The sequence below is a fragment of the Chelonia mydas genome, chromosome 1 (assembly GCF_015237465.2).
Source record: "Chelonia mydas isolate rCheMyd1 chromosome 1, rCheMyd1.pri.v2, whole genome shotgun sequence".
NCBI classification, from domain to species: Eukaryota; Metazoa; Chordata; order Testudines; family Cheloniidae; genus Chelonia; species Chelonia mydas.
The window spans coordinates 15799009-15817041 of NC_057849.1; positions in this window are offsets into that span (position 1 = coordinate 15799009).

The window sequence follows — 18033 nt, forward strand, 5'->3', positions numbered from 1 at the left end:
CACGTCAGACTAGATGAACGTAATGGTCCCTCTAAAATCTAGGAATCCATGAAAGCTAACAGCCCCCTCCCACATGCTATCATCCATCTTCTTCATCCCATCTCCATCCCAAAGACTGAGGGGTAAAGTAGGGCTTTCCAGCAGGCACAGAAGATTAACAATCTGGCTCTGATGGACTGGAGTGGAGATGCAAGCTCCAAAGTCCAGGACCTTTGACAGCTATTCCCCTGATTTCCATTTACACAAAGAAGTTCCAGCTTCAGAGTCTCCTCTGATCACATGTGTGGCAGTATTACATGGGAGAGCAGCATTGTCATAGGAAGGCAGGTCTCAGCCAATTAGGGCTTTGTAGGTTGGAAGCCAGGATGGACTAGAGTAGTTAGGACAGATCACAAGGGTTATGTGGTCCCAGCGAGTGGCCCTGCTCAGTGATGTGAGTGTTTCATACAAGATAGAGATGGGACAGGTGTTTTAATAGTGGACAGCAGGCACCAAGCGAATACTGCGGTGGAATAGTCTGGATTTGGGTGTGGGGGCTGACTTCCTGGTTTAACCCTTGGAGAGGCATTGACATGGCATTGATTCCCTGGCTGAAAAATAGCACAGTTGAGACATCCAAGAGTTCAAAAACCAGAAGACAAGGCAAAACAAACCCAGGAGACTTTGGTCCAGTGGTTAGGGTGCTAGCTGGGGATTTAGGAGACTCCGCTCTGACACAGACTTCCTGCATTACCTTGGGCAAGTCACTTAATCTTTCTGGTTCTCAGTAACCCTCATAAATGGGGTTAGTAGCACGTCCCTGGCTCACAGGGGTGTGGTAAGGATAAAGTAAAGACTGCGAGATGTTCAGACCATTCCAGAAGGTTATGGGGCGGGGTTGGCCAACACTCCGCTCCCTGTTTCCCAGCTGTGGAGGGCTACGTCCGACTGATAGGACACTATATGCACATGCAAAGCCGAGTCCTAGAGTTTAAGCCCAGAAGGGACTACTAGATCATCTAGTCTGACCTCCTGTGCATCACAGGTCACCAACCTCACCCAGCACCTGCACACTGACCCAGCCAAGTGAAAGAGGCTCACAGGAGCCTGGACTAGGATGTGCCCCAGGCAGAGAACAGGAGGGATCAAGGTACTCCAGTGCCTCAGGCCCCTGCAGTGTCTTTGAGCACAGAAAGAGGGGTCACCTAAAATGGTAGCCCTGTCCTTCATTGCAGGAGCACCGAGCCCCCATTGCCACCTCTTGACTCAGGACTGGATTAAGCATTAGGCTAATAAGGCTATTAGGCTATAGCCTTAGGCCCTTCTATTTTCAGGCGCTACTGGTCAGGCAGGGGGCGCGGCTGGGGCCAGGTGAGGGGGAGCGAGCTTGCTCAAGCAGCCCTGCTGGAGCGCTCCTGCTAGCATGAAAGGCAAAGCAGCTCCCCATGGCTTGGAAGGGGCTCATCCTGCTGCGTCGCCCCACGCTACAGAAACACACTGCCAGGGACCAGTTAACACTGGTGACCAGACACTACAATCCGGTTACCACGGGAACCCAGGCCAGCCGTGTGGGGTAGTCTGAGCAGCCATTGCTCCCCCCCAACCTCTCCAATGCACCATCAAGGATCTACAACCTATCCTGAAGGACGACCCATCAGTCTCACAGATCTTGGGAGACAGTCCAGTCCTTGCTTACAGACAGCCCCCCAGCCTGAAGCAAATACTCACCAGCAACCACACACCACACAACAGAACCACTAACCCAGGAACCTATCCTTGCAACAAAGCCCGTTGCCAACTGTATCCACATATCTATTCAGGGGACACCATCATAGGGCCTAATCACATCAGCCACACTATCAGAGGCTCGTTCACCTGCACATCTACCAATGTGATATATGCCATCATGTGCCAGCAATGCCCCTCTGCCATGTACATTGGCCAAACTGGACAGTCCCTACGTAAAAGAATAAATGGACACAAATCAGACGTCAAGAATTATAACATTCAGAAACCAGTCAGAGAACACTTCAATCTCTTTGGTCACTCAATTACAGCCCTAAAAGTGGCAATTCTTCAACAAAAAAACTTCAAAAACAGACTCCAAGGAGAGACGGCTGAATTGGAATTAAATTGCAAACTGGATACAATTAACTTAGGCTTGAACAAAGACTGGGAGTGGATGGTCATTACACAAAGTAAAACTATTTCCCCATGTTTATTCCCCTCCCCCCGCCCTCTTCCTCAGACGTTCTTGTCAACTGCTGGAAATGGCTCACCTTGATTATCACTACAAAAGGTTCCCCTTCCCTCCTCCCGCTCTCCTGCTGGTAATAGCTCACCTTACCTGATCACTGTCATTACAGTGTGTATGGTAACACCCATTGTTTCATGTTCTCTGTGTATAGAAATCTCCCCACTGTATTTTCCACTGAATGCATCCGATGAAGTGAGCTGTAGCTCACGAAAGCTTGTGCTCAAATAAATTTCTCAGTCTCTAAGGTGCCACAAGTCCTCCTTTTCTTTTCATGGAATGTGTGTGATTCGAGAAGGGAATGAGAACACAGGCCAATGCCTGCTGACAGTTACACCTGTGTAGCCTTACTGACTTCAGGGAGAACGGATTTTTGCACAAGAATAGATTTTGGTCCCTTCTGCTTTTTCACAAGTGGCATAAGCAAAATCTCATTCACTTTCCTCCCCTAAACTCTGAGCACTTAAGGGAAAAGAATAAGCAAGGTCTGCTTGATTTTCACATGCAAATGAAACAGGAAGCTCTCCCTTCATTCTACATCAGCCATAAACAGACCTGATGTAGCAAGGATGTCACTATAGCAGCCTTAGTTGGACTGTTCTTTTGAAAGAGCCTTAATGGTTCTTTTAAGATGCTGATTTTCAGTGAAGTCTTTTTGTTCAGGGGGGCAGAGAACACAACAGGGTATCGCTCTGTTTTGTCAACTCCTAGTTACTCAAAAGCTGAAAGGCTTTAGATTAAGTTTGTTTAATGTTTGTACAGTGATTCTGAAGAGCTAACATAGTACAGAAGTGCTAAATATTATGACTGGGCAACCATCTAAAGATCTGTGTCACTTCTAGCTGTTACCTTTTTCTTACAGAAAACTTAAAACAAACAAATGCAAACACCGGAGGGGGTTGGTGCACACAGAATTCGTGCTTAAAGAACCTCATGTCAGAGCTGCTGATCACACATTTTAGAACAGATAATACTTAGTCCTGCCATGAGTGCAGGGGACCAGACTAGATGACCTCTCGAGGTCCCTTCCAGTCCTATGATTCTATTCTATTATTCTAATTGTGGAAGAGCTTGGTGACAGAATGGCCTGATGTGGTGACTCACTGGAGATTAACTATACAAACTGGCAAAAAGAAAAGGAGTACTTGTGGCACCTTAGAGACTAACCAATTTATTTGAGCATAAGCTTTCGTGAGCTACAGCTCACTTCATCGGATGCAACAAACTGGGTATCATCCCACAAATAATATTTGGGTTCAGTGTAAAAACAGTAATTCATTGTCCTCAGCCAGTGCAACACTGGGAGGCAGCTTTCAGAGCAAGTCAGCCTGAAATACAATGCCACCCAATGTAATTTTCCCACTATTACTTCTTCTACTTCAGTGGATTTTACACTGAGTGGTTTTATTTTACATAATAAAAGCTGGCTACCTCCCAGGCTATGTCTACACTACAGCTGGGATCGACCATTTGAGATCGATCCACCAGCGGTCGATTTAGCGGGTCTAGTGAAGACCCGCCAAATTGACAGCAGATCGCTCTCCAGCCGACCCCTGTACTCTACCTCTGATGAGAAGAGTAAGATAAGTCGACGGGAGAGTTTCTCCCGTCAACCCCCCATGGTGCAGACCCCACCATAACTCGACCTAAGGCACGTCGACTCCAGCTACGTTATTCACATAGCTGGAGTTGCATAGCGTAGGTTGACTTACCGCGGTAGTGTAGATATAGCCTGCAGTCAGAGGGAGACAGGGTATGTGGTGTAGAGTCCATAGCTTGGGGGAACGCCTGCAGGGCTTGGCTTTGCATTGTGCCATGTGGAGAGCTGAGGGTGGAAGCACCAGGTGGAAAGAGGTGAGCAGGACGGGGAATGTTGCAGCGTTCATCCTCGTACAGATGACCACTCCAAGACCTAGGAGAAAGGAGGCCTAAGAGAAGGATCTTGTGGCATCCCTCATGCTACCTCTTACTCAGAAGTATCTGTTTGAAGAATTGAGTGTCGTGAGAGTAGAATAACCTTGTTAATTTTACATACATAAATAATATGTAAATATGTATGTAGAGAAACGTTGGATGACTTCATAATTTTTTTTGCAATATGTCATTCATACTTAGGCCCTCCCCTCCCATTAGCCTTAGGCCCCTCAGAACTGTAATCCGGCCCTGCTTTGACTCACTGCGGGTTCTGGGTGCACAGGGACTGGAGGCTCAGGCCTTGGGGTGCAATGTCAGGTCTTGAGAGGGACAGGAATGGTGCATGCTCCTTATGCTGGGGCACATTTCACCCTGAACTGGCCCCATTCACCTCAGCGCACTTGCTCCTGAGAGTACAGGCAGCAGGATTAGGCCTATGTGTGTAAAATGTTTGGAAGGACAGAAAGGCTGAGCGTTTCAAAGCTGCCTTGGTGTTTGGGTCCCCCGTTCCTGTTCATTTTAATAGGAATCAGGCATCCAAACCCCACAGGCAGCTCTGAAGCCGCAGCCATAAGTGCCAAGTTTTATCACTATTATAATGTTTTGGCGGAAGAGGAAGCTGGAAATTTGGCCTAGCTCATTTCTACTGGGAGTCATAAATCTCCCCCGCTTCATGATCACCCTTGGATCTCTGTGTGCTCTTGAGCTGCTGGGCGCTCTGTCTTGTTTTCAAACAACGCACCCTATGATGTTGTTTGACATTCCCCTGTGCAGAGCCGAGTGCATGAAGCCAACTGTACAAAAGTTACTGCTGTATTTGAGTGCACTCCTGTATCTTTCAGTACTGCTCAATGCCAGGGCTAGTTAACTGCCATTTTAAAAATAAAAGTCACTGTGGTGACTGAGTTGTGCCACAAAATGTGAATCTGCCCGGTTTCGAAGCTTAAATTCATTGGAAAAGAGTTGGCCTTGATAATAGTGAGTCTGAATGAAACACAGTCTGGTTTGTATCATCCTTTCTCCCTAGGCGAATGAGTTTATACACCGGGTATGCAGCATTTTAGCATGCACATGTACTCCAAAGGTTAGGGCATCACTCGCAGTGGGAGTGGAACAGAATGCCGGTGAGGATCACTGCCACTCTAGGGAGAGTGAGTCAAATTGTCAACAGCTGCTCCCTGAGGCAGAAGTTTGTTTGACTGATCACTCCTCGCAGCAGAGTGGCCATTAGCCATTTTGTAATACTGGACGTTGTTAACCATTGGAACAGCTTAGCAAGGGAAGTGGGTGGATCCTCCATGGCTTGACATCTTGATGAAGAGTTGATGTACACAGCTGCCAGAGGAAGTCAGTTAGAGTGCATAACACCTTGAACTGGTCCTACAAAACCCAGGAAGTGTGCAACATATTTCTGAGCGCCATCCACAGGCACCTGGTCTATTAGCTAAATATATACGTATATACAGAGAGAGCTCTCCTAGGTGGTAACAAGATTAGATATCCTTGTAGGAGATGTGCTCTAGCACAAGCCACAAGTTATTGCGCTTCATGCAAGAAATTCTGTGGCCCGTGTTATGCAGAAGGTCAGATTAGATGATCATGGCTGTTCCTTTTGGCCATGAAATCTCTGAATCTGTGTTGGGGTATTGATTCAAGACTGATTCACAAAGAAGAGGAATAACCAACTGCACTTCCTGTGGCCTCTGGGTTCCTCTGGGGAGGTGACTAATTTTATCAGGTCGGACAGTTTCAGAAGCAGAGATAAGAGTTTGCAAAGAGAGAGTGTATGCAAATTGGCATGCAAATCAGCACACAAATTTTTGTTATGCATTTATAAAAGAGAGTGAATTCCATGATATCATTACCGGATGGCAGATGTATTTAAAACAGGCTTGATCAAACCCCTACAGCTAAGAACACCTGACCTTTGAGCTCTTCCAGGCCTGGATTGAGATATTGCAGCTTGGGCCCATCCTTCATTGTGTGTATATTTAATACCTGAGGAATGCATTCCATTGTCCCAATGCTGCTCCTGTTTGAAGCCAGTGAGAGCATAGCCATGAACTTCAGTGGAAGCAGGACTGGCTTGGATACACTTCTGGAGGTAATGCTGGTTACATGCTCGTTTGTTTATATGTGAAGTAATGTGTGAGAGCGAGATGATCGCCCAGCGCAGTTCATTACATTTCAGTTGTTGTCTCTGAGCTCACTTCCCATTTCCCGGTATGTTCCAGGTGTTAAGAAATACCATCAGTATAGAGATCATTGCTTTTGTAGTTTACGGCATGGGGTTATTGTTACTGACCACGATCACATGGCATATCTGAGGACTACCAGCTGCGGCGGGCGGTAACTACTAGGCAACCCCATTCACACTTGCCCTGTATTTTGTGCAGTCATTTACATCAGTGCAAAGTGATGTACAATGCTTCCATACTGACCTGGTAGCATTTTACATTCCGTTGCACTGATATAAATGATTACGCGAGTTTATAGTGAATCAGTGAATAGTGAATCACGGCCAGGGCTTTCAGGCTGCAGTCCAAGATGAAATATTGGGAAAATCCTGTGATGGTTGGTACCAGTGTTCTTCCAAAGCATCCATGTTTTTGTGGCAGTGATGGAGCAGGGCTGATCAGACCACAGATTAGATGATCACAGAGGTTCCTTCTGGCCTGGGAATCTTTGCATTTATTCTAATCCTAATGCACCCATCACCTGGGCATCTGACTCATTCTGTGCCACCCTACGTAATTCCCCTCCATCCTTGGTGCTTTCAGCTTTGCAGCGTTTTTAGACAGCTATCACAATATATATAAAAATAAATTAGAGCCAAGTCAGGGAGGCCTGCCCCCTCTCGCCCCCTGTCACAGAGTAACTGGTCCCTGTGAGAAGACCAGGCCCAGCACCCCTCTGCTGGAGCAGGTGGGCCCACCTGAGCCAATTAAAGGGGGCATGCCTACACGTGGGCTATGAAGGCCTGTTAGAGGGCAGGATGAAGAGGCATGACTGGGATAGGCTGTGCCTGGGGAGAGGATGAACTACAGAGGTGCGGAGCAAAGTCTGGTGGCGGGTCCCTGGAAGAAGGGGCCAGGTGCACAGGGATGGATCCCTAAGGCGTCTGTTCCAGAGAGCTAGCTGTGAGAAGGGAGCTGGCCGGGAGCGGAAAGCTGCAAGAAGCTGGATTACTAGAGACCCCTGGGAGGGGAGGCCGTGAAACCCTAGGACGGGGGGGTCAGTTTTTTGTCTGTTATGTGCTTATGTTTGGACAAACAAACCTACTTCAAGGAGACGAGGCATGGCAGTGAGTGCTGGTTAAGCTGGGGAGAAGCCCTGTCGTGTCATACATGGGAGAGAACATGGTTGCTTTAGTTGTCCCCTGATACAAGGGCAGAATGAGATGGTGCCCAATGAGGAGGGGGAAAATAGAGGCAGAGTGCTGGAGAGTGACCTTTGGCCACAAGGGGGCACTCACCGTATTACGCCTCCCTGCACCCCATTAGCTGTTGCGTAGCAAGGCCATTCAGAATTGATTCTTTTAAACTTTTCTCAATACTGATATTGGGGGCGGGGAGGACCTTAAAACCGTAACATAAATTCTAACAGTAATGTAGCCACAAAAAGAATAAAAAAATGGGATGAATCTCTTTCTTTCTCCTCCCAGCTCAGACAACAATCGTAATGATAGCCCAGATAATCTGCATTTACAATCAGTGAGTGACCACAAAAGAGGCCCCAGGGAAGCTGCAATCCATCCAAAGGCTTTTCTTCTTATCCCATTGATCAAAGGACAGAACAAACAAATCAAGGACTGTCAGGGGATGTTTTTACCTTCATTTTGACAAAAGGGTAATACCATATTCTAGCTAAATTGCACCTTGCGGGGGTGCTGTGACACGTTTTAGTGCTTTCAGGGGAACAATGGGATTCTGGCGGTGCAGGAGGAAGTGTGTTCTTGCTGGCATTGCTGCAGGCTGAAGAGAAGGAGTGAATGAATGCTAAAGGCTGTGTCCAGGCATGGAAACCTGTCCAACGGTCAAGATTTGTCTTGCAAGCATCTGGAGCTACAGGGCAGGCAAAAGGATGACAAAGCAAGGTAACACCCATACACAGAGGTCAAGGGGCTAAAAATGGGGAAATCCTTAGGCAACTGCAAAGCCTTGCCAGGCCTGATCAGGTGAGACTGCAGTCAGTGGGAGTTAAGGGCAACAAAATCTTGGGAGGTAAACAAAAACGGGAGGCAGGTGACTCCTGCATTTGGGGAGGCTAGGTGCAAGCACTAGAAGCTCACTAGAAGTCGGGGGGTGCCACTGGCACCTGGACTGTGCCCCGCACCCCCCTGCTCCACCTCAAGGCTCTTCCCCGCTTGGCCTGCTCCCCCAAAGCCCCACCCCCGCTCCGCCTAGCATTGCCAGGCGTCTGATTTTTGACCAGAACAGCCAGTCGAAAAGAGACCGTGGCGGCTCCGGTTAGCACTGCTGACCGGGCCGTTAAAAGTCCGAACGGCGGTGCAGCAGGGATGAGGCAGGCTCCCTACCTGCCCTGGCTCCGCACGGCTCCCGGAAGCGGCCGGCATGTCCGGCTCCTAGGCGCAGGGGCAAAAAGGGAAGCTCCATGCGTTGCTCCCACCCCGAGCCCCAGCTCTACAGCTCCCATTGGCCAGGAACCGCAGCCAATGGGAGCTGCAGGGGCAGCACCTGCAGGCGTGGGCAGTGTGCACTGCATGGAGCCGTCTGGCCACGCCTCCGCCTAGGGGCCAGACATGTTGGCTGCTTCTGGGAGCCATGCGGAGCCAGGGAAGGTAGGGAGACTGCCTTAGCCCTGCTGTGCCACTGACTGGGAGCCACCTGAGGTAAGCGCCACCCGGGTGGAGCTCGAACCCCCACTCACACCCCAACCCCCTGCCCCAGCCCTGAGATCCCTCCCGGAGCCCGCACCCCCATCCACACCCACACCCCAACACTCTGCCCTAGGTCAGAACCCCCTCCTGCACCTAACTCCCTCCCAGAGCCTGCACCCCAACGCCCTGCCCCAGCCCTGAGCTCCCTCCCAGAGCCCGCACCCCCTCCTGCACCCCAACCCCCTGCCCAAGCCCTGAGCCCCCTGCTGCACTCCAAACCCCTTATCCCCAGCCCCACCCAGGAGCCCACACTCCCACCCAGAGCCCTCACCCCCTCCCACACTCCAACCCCCTGCCCCAGCCCAGTGAAAGTCGGAGAGGGTGGGGGAGAGCGAACAATAGAGGGAGGAGGGATGGAATGAGTATGGGCAGGGCCTCAGAGAAGGGGCAGGGCAGGGGTGTTCGGTTTTGTGTGATTAGAAAGTTGGCAACCCTAGCTCCGCCCCAGGCCTTGCTCCTGCTCCGCCCCTTCCCCTGAGGCCCTCTGCTCACACCTCTTCACCCCCTCCCCTGAGACCTCCCCACCCGCGCCTCTTTGCCCCCTCCCTTGAGGCCCCCCAGGCCCACCTCTCGCTCCTCTCTGCCCCCTCCAAGGAGGAGCACTCCGAAGGCGGCAGGCCGGCACGCGTCCAAAGGGAGATGCACCGCATCCTGTTTGGGGAGGCTTAGCCTTCCCTGGCCTCTTATACCTGCCGCGGGCTTAAATTGGGTGTAAGTCATGCATTGGCCTTGTGTGACCCATCTGTTCAGAGTCATTATGATTGTTCTTGTTTGTTTGTAGCACCTTTAGGGCTCTAACCAAGATTGTGGGCCCCCCTCATGTTAGGTACTGTATAAACACAGCAGAAGACTGGAGTTCAATTTCTGGGTGACCTTGGGCAAGTCACTTCCCCCTCTGTGCCTCTAATGCCTCTCTTGCCCTCTGTCTGGGTCTATTGAAATTGTAAGCTCTGTGGGGCAGGGACTGTCTTTTAAGGTGTAGCAAGTGTGAAAAATCGGGACGGGGTTGGGGGGCAATAGGCACCTATTTAAGACAAAGCCCCGACTATCAGGACAGTCCCTATCGAAGTGGGATATCTGGTTACCCTACTGTCTTTTACTATGTGTTTCTACAGCACCTAGCACAACGGGGCCAAGATCTCGGTTGCAGCTCCTGGGTGCTGCTGTTAGACAAGCAGGTGCTACTGTAATATAAAGATGGCCCAAATCAAGGTGCTGATCCCAGGTGATGCCAGAGTAACCTAGGTTGGCTCTAGTCCATGTTTCATCCCTGATATTATGATCCTCACACTTTGCACAACCAAGGGTCACAGTAGCAACTTATCAGGAGCCTGAAGACCTATTTGTAACGGATATAAAATGATCGCATTGCTGCCACCATCACTTTTAACATGGGGGTGTGGCCGATGGAGGCTTTATGACTCCCAGCATGCATTGCTTCATCTTGAGCTGAGCAGGCCACCACCTCATTAAAGGGGGGGGGGAGGGTAGCAGCATGGTGTATTGTACTCCACAGGGCACCGTTGGGTCAGTTCTGCATTTTGGCTTCCCCATATTTTGTGCATATGTATAAATGGGTTTTCACAGTGTTAGCTCCACCCTGATTATTTCAGCAGGGCTCAGTTTTATAGTCCCATGGCGGGAAAAATTCCCATTGATCTCGGCGCGACATGCGCTCTCAAAGAGCTGTGGGAGTGGACAGCTCTGGAAGCTGATGCACACTTGCTGAAATAGAATATTGGTGTCATTTGTTAAACTTTAATAACTAGCTTGCCTAACAAAGCCAAGAATTCAGGAACCCTATTTCCCCAAGCACTTTATTGGGTCATTATGCTTCCAGTTTACTTTTTTTTTTTTAAAAAAAATGGCTTCTCTGAAAATATTGTTCTTACCCCGGGTGAAAAATCTGTTTGTTTAAACCTCAGAGGAACACAGCTCAATTGCTGGCCCATACAATGTTGTTATGATGACAGTCCATGGGATTCGGTTGTACACTGAGCAATAGACTGACTCATCACTGCTGTCCACAAGTAATGCAAGTCTATGTAGCATGCTGTGGGGGCTCAGAAGTGAATGAAACACAGTCTAATCAAAATTGGTCTCTTAAAGAGGAGATGGAAAAGACTTATATGACATCTTGTCCATGTTGCCTGTAGTGCTTAGATGGACATTCTAGATACACCGCTGATCAGATAGATAAATCGATTTAAAGAGCTACAGCTCACTCTAATAGCAGTCAATATTTTCGTCAAAGGGAGCAGGATGAAGCAGATAGTATATTTTCAGTTCTTTGTCTAATCTTTAAATGCGTAAGCCATGGAACATCCACTACTTCCCCTCGGAGGCTAATCCATCATCTAACAGAGCTCACCTGGAGCATGCTTTTCCTGATAGCCAGATCCACTTGCCTCCCTCCTCCCCCCACCCCATTATTTGGTGTTAAATCTTCATATGTGACATGCACAAGTACCCCTAGCATGGTGCCTGTGTCAGCTTTTTTCTTAGAAATTCAGCCTTTGGGGAATTAATAACTTAATCAACAAAAATGGTGTTCCCTGCTGCGGGCAGGGAACTTGCTTCCAAGGTCTCAGCCCATTAGCGCATTTGATTTTTCCCAAATTAGAAGGAGGGGGGAGAGATGTCTTTGGGCCACTTTGGCTCAGAGTTAGGACAGCAAAAAAAGAGTAAAGATATGTCTGTCTATAGCTCTGTCTTTACTTAGGTTTGGATGTGGCCTCTCTCAGCGTATGCACAATATGCCCAGACATTTGATAGCCTGGTTATCAGCCAGGTGAAGAGCCGGTAGCTCGCCAGTGAAGTCAGTCAGCGGGCACTTTCCAAGGATATGCGACGTCGCACTCCCTGTCAGGGCCCAGGCAGGAGAAGCTACTGATCCAACCAGTGAACCGAATTCAGTGATGAATCTTGGTCACGTGCTATCTGACTGCGACCCCGCTGTATGGCCCATCCGACCGTCACTTCGACTTCTTCAGCTTAATGCTGGGTCTGTCAGCAGCTAAGTGCAGCATCGTTAGTGATTTAGCCCCTCGTCACAGTATGGACATAATGTGTTTGGATGTGGTCTGGGTTTTCAGTGCTGGCAGCTCAAAAAATAGCCGTGCCCTTTATTTTTCCTCTTTTTTCCTCCCCCTGAGGATATTAATGCCATGGTCCAGCAAAGCACGTGATCCAGGTCATTCCTATTCCTATTCGTCCTATTAAGGACGTGCACAAGTGAAGTTAATGGGACTTAAGCACATGCTTAACTTTAAGCATGTGCTTAAGCGCATTGCTGAATCAGGGGCTGATCCAGCGCCCACTGAAATCAATAGGAGTTTTTCCATTGACTTTAATGAATCAGAGCCTCGGGCCCCAAGTGCTAAACATAGCGTAACCCCCTCTTTTCTTCCCTGGGTTACTCGGGAGCAGGCAACACTCACCTGTGTGCCTGGGCGCCTGATGTTGTTGACATTAAAGGAGATCCTGCGTATCCCAGTGGTGATGCTGGACAGGTGGGAATCCTCTATCCACCCTCTGCTCCTAAAGGAAGTTAAAATTGGCAGTGCCTCCACCTGGCTGGCCCCTGTACACACTCAGTGGTGTGCCTTGGGAACCTCCAGCAATAAACCCCTTCAAATAGTAATACTACTAAAAATGATCTGTGGCACGGGTGTAACTCAAATACCAAATATACATCCAATATGCTTAAATTAGAGCTAACACTCCTTTACTTAACAAGTTAAAGAGACAGGATATAACAGACTAAGATGAAGGGTCACTACTAATTTAAATCCATGGGGTAGTTGAATAAAATCAATTAACAAATATAGGATACAGTAATAAACGAAACCTATGTAACTGGCATTTACATTGCCACCATTTACCCCCCCCCCCCCCGCCCCCCGCACACTCCTCTGGATTTCAGAGTCCGAGACGCTTGCCTGCATGGGCGCACTGGACGACCTGCAGCTGGAGTCAGCGCTCTGTTGGGTCTGTGTATCAGTCCAGCCAAGGCAACAAGCTGCACAATCCCTCTGACGACTGGAGCCGGCTCCACCAAATGCCAGCAGCTCTGGGCCCTGGTTCGGTGGCAAGATCACTCTGCCTCTCCTCAGACTCAGACTCTCTGCTGTGCCCCTTCCCTGACAAGCACTTTCCCAAACCAGCGTGGGGGTTACTCACCGTCCTTCACTGCAGGCCCAGCTCAGTCAGCTCCAGGCACAGCAACAGTCTCTGCTCTGACTCCAGTGAAGGCACCAACAGCTTCTGAGGCTCCCTGCTCGATCAAAGCCCCCGCAGGCTCTCGGCAGCAGCTTCTGGCTTCCTAGCAGCAGCGCCTGGTCTGGACAGAGCTCCACAGCTCCAATCTCACTCGTTTCCCCAAAACACAGTCCACCGCGGGCTCTCCCTGCACCAGGACATCTCTACCTCTTTCCCCAAGGCACCATGGGAGTTGTGGTCTCTAAAGCTAGATTGCCCCTCACAGGCTTTTCCCCAATAAAGTTCAGAGGCCCCTCTAATAAAGGAACATAGCAACCGCCACACAAGTTCAGACCCAGGGTCCATTTAGTCCAGTTTCCTGTCTCAGACAGTGTCTATAACCGGATGCTTCGAAGGATGGTATAAAAACCCCACAGTGTGGAGACGTGGCACAATCCGTCCACACATAGGTCTCATTTGGATCCCTTGTAAAGCTGTGAGTTGTGTATGTTGGTACAAGAGACAGGAATGTGACCTTTCAAGCAAATAATGTGTTTTTAAAATTGCGTGTGTATATTTTTCTGAGCCATGACGACTCCTGATGAGGTGCAATGCAACATTAGGCCTTGATCCTGCAAGCATTTAAACCCTAGAAACTACTCACAGGAGTAAATGCACTCGAATACATCAGGGTTTGCAGGATTAGGGCCATATTTTGGGCCACTGCTTTCCTACACATCAGTACCTAGGGCTAAGTAACAAACAATTGCCAAGTTCAGCAATAGTTTAGAACATACTGACCTTACTGAAATAAATCTCCATATTTATTAACCTAAGAGGTAAATATTGACTGAGGTGAAAGGAAGGTCAATATTTACCAGGAAGGACAACAAAGCAATGCAGCAGCTGTGAGAGGCACCCAGGGCATATCTGCACTCCCAGGGCAGGAGCTGCATGACTGGCTAGGAAATATCTAACCCACTTCCCACAAAGAGCTAACAAGTGGAGACTGATAGGAAACCTGGTGAAAAGAAAAGAATGGTACTTGGGCCAGGATTCAATGAAGCACTAAAACACTTTCAGGGAAGCACATTGTAAAGGAGCTGATTCACCCCTGTGGCACCTCCTGCTGGTTATTGGGGGACTTAGCTCATTCCAGCACAGAGCACCCTCTGCAGGCCAGTGATCTGCACAGCTCTGCTCCCACCCCCCACCCCCATGTCTCTCACAGACCCCAGTGCCCCTTTCTCTGGGTTCTGCCCCCGGCAGCACCCCCACACTCTACATCTGGGTCTCCCCTTCCTGGGGAACCCCCAACCCACTATCCCCACATTGCCTCAGTCTGGGCTAATGCCAGTCATCACCAAGCCCCCACTCCCTGGGGCAGACTGCTGTGTAAAGGCCACTCATCATAGGTAAGGGGGTTCAGACCTGCTGCCTTCCAGTACCTCTATGGGCCTTGGACCAGGCCCTACAGCCTGGAGCTCCCCCGCTCAGGCTGCTCCTTCCCCAGCACGGCACCACCCTCAGTACCCTGTCAGACAAGCAGCCAGGCCCTGCTCTCTCCCAGCCTGGAGAGAGACTCCCTGGGCCTCTGGCTCACAGCCTTTTTAGACAGGCCAGCTGGGGCCTGATTGGGGCGTGGCCCAGCTGCGGCTGCTTTCCCAATCAGCCATCCCCAGCCACAGCCCTCTCCAGGGCTGCTTTTAACCCCTTCTATTTTAGGAGCAGGGTAGCCACCCCGCTACACATATGCTTTAAAACCCCGGCTTAAAAGTATTATTCTCCCCATTGTATATCAGGAGAAACTGAGGCAGAGAGATTAACAGCATGATCTGCAGAGATGCTGAGCATTCACAGCTCCAGCCAAAGTCAATGGGAGCTGCAGGTGCTCAGCACCTCTGAAGAGCTGGCACTAGGGCCTTCATCCTGAGCTTGTTGAAGTCAATGGCAAAACGCCCACTGATTTCCATGGTGCAAGTTCAGGCCTTAAATGATTTGCCCAAGGCCACAGAGGGGGAGTCAGTGTCTCAAGTGCAGAGCTCTTGGCTCCCAGTCCTATGCTCAGACTACTCAACTACAGTAGCAGCCAGAGGAGAAAACAGGTAGGAAGGAGGAGGGTAGGTGGAAAAGGACTATATATAAGCCCATCGGTCAAGACTGAGTTAAGTGACCCAGTTTCAGGCCATCCCTAATAGGTACAGAGTTCAATAAACATTTGACTGGCTGCCAAGGCAGGAAAGTGGGGTGAAGGATTCTCATCACGTGTATTTTTTCTTTTCAGTGAGACTTTTCCGTGCCTGAGTTGGAAAACATTTCTAACGCCCCTGGAGCAATGGTGGAAAGCTTGAAACCACCCAATGAAATTTTGCACAAAAGCCACGTTAGCTCAAAAATCGCCACTTGTGAATGTTGAATGAGGGGTTCCTGTTTACAGGATTCATGGGGGGGTTATTTTCATGTACAAGGAGCTGTGACATGGGGAAGGGCACTACCTGGTCCCTGGGGAACCAAGAGGTTAACATCAGCCTAGCTTCTTCTAGCCTTTCCACAGATGCAGAGGGAAGAAAGGGGCTGGGGAATAGAATAGCTTTCTGAATTCCCAGAGCTATGGGATCGAGCTCTATCAGCTTTCTGTTTCCTTTTCTGCTGCTGGGAACTTGTTTATATTTTTTTGTTATAAACATGAATCCTCCAGGAAAAGATCTTTCATTGAGGTTGGACATTTTCCTAAAACATCTACTCTAGGCCAGCAAGAAGTTACTGGGCTTGACAGAGTTCACTTACACTGCAGGAAAAAATAATTCCTTCCTCAGCAGGAATTCTGTGACCTGTGTTACTGAGGCGATCAGACTGGATGATCACAATTGTCCCTTCAGGCTTTAAAGTCTCGTATTAACCTTGAAGGGACTTTGTGAGTTTTCAGGTTGTTCATTGCATGGGAAAGTTCTGTTCCTGCAATGTCATGAGAAGAGGAAAATCGATATTTCAGAGAGTGCAGAACTGCATGAAATCCATACGTGAAAAAAATCACACTAATTTTTCCCACCTCTTCAAGGCAGTGATTTTTATCCACACTCAGCTGGATTGTGCTTGGCAACTAAAGGGTGTAATAAATATATTTGTAATCCTGGCTAAGCGGGTTCCTTTTATGAAGAGGCAGTGCTTAAGTCATCTGAATTCTCTCCCTGACTTCTTTTGCCAGTGTGTATCCAGTGGGAATTAGGTGAGGGAAAATCAAAATGACTCATGCTGGGAATTTCACACCAGATTTCTTTCCGGTTTGCTGTTGGCTTTTGAATTGCCATGACTTTATCAGACCAAACCACTCTCCTAAAAACAGGTCTCTACCTGCTCGTTGTCTGTACACATATTGAGCCAGTTCCTCCAGAGTGGGAGGTCAAAGTGAGGTCTGAAATGCAGGGCAGGGGACTCAGTGGCCCCTGCGATATATAGTTCTGCAGCGGTCTCCAGAGGTGGCCCACGAAGGGATTGTTTGGAGTGAGGTTATTTGGGGGGCTGCAGATTCAGTGATCAAGCCTCACGCATATAGGCCTTGTCTGCACTGAGCTTTTTTCTTAACTCTCCCACTGCTGCAGCTCCGCTGGTGATAGTAACAGTAGGGGGTGTCACTGTAACCTGATTGTCCATTGAAAATCTTTGCTCCTTCTGCATTGAGCTGAGCAGATCTTGGGCTGCCAGTTTTGGTTGGACGTATTCCTGGAGGCTTCATCACATGATAATCTTTAATTAAAGATTAATGTGTAATTCCTGGAGACTCCATGACAATCCTGGAGGGCTGGCAACCCTAGTGCTATGAATACAAATCAAAAGCTCATGATCTGTAGATGGCAAAAGTAGAGTGAGAGAGGAGGGGCTAGGGGCTTGGATCTTACAGCACCATAGCCATGCCTGATTTTCACAGGGAAATCAGAGGCCACCGGCTGAGACCAGGGTTGCCTTACTCTCACTTTCACAATCAGCTTGTCCCAAAACAGTAAGGCTAGAGGCAGGGAGGCCAGTGAGCAGGGCACTCAGCTAGAGACCTGGATTCAACTCCTCACTGACCTACTGCATGACCTTAGGCAAGTCACATCATCTATCTGTGCATTAGTTTCCCCTCCCACCCATTCTGTATTTAGACTGTCACTCTTTGGGGCATGGATTGTCTCTTACAATATGTAGGTGTAACAGGGCTATGATCCCTTTTAGGGCTTCCAGACTAATGCAGTATTGCCAACTCTCATGACTTTTGGTATTTTTCTTGGTGGCCCTGCTCAGGAAATCATGAAAACCCCAGCTTTCATTAAACGAAAAAGAAGTTTCTAGCTCTCATGGTTGCAGAGAAAAACTGGAAAGCAAAACCCAGGGGGCTCCTGGAGATTCAAAAACCTGAAGGGATATAAAAAAGGAATTCAAAAATTGTTAGTTTTTAAAAGCTCAAGATTTTTAAGCTAGTCTCCTGTCATTTTTTTTTTTAGACCTGGCTCGTGATTTTTTGAATGTTTGGGATGGGCCACCCTGATACTGTAATGCAAATAATAATGAACGAGGCAAATGGGTGAGCGTGGACAAGACTGGGTTCTGATCTCATTAGCTAGGCAGACAAGCCTGAGTTGGAACAGCCAGGGCAGAAAGTGAAACTGTGGTGTAACATTTAGGCATTCCCCAAAGCTTCAGGCTGACTCATGCAAGTGTCAAGGTAATGTGGTGGTGGGTGCTTTGATTAGATTAGATTAGATTAGATTAGATTAGATATGTCTTTGCTGGGAAAAAAGGTATGGTC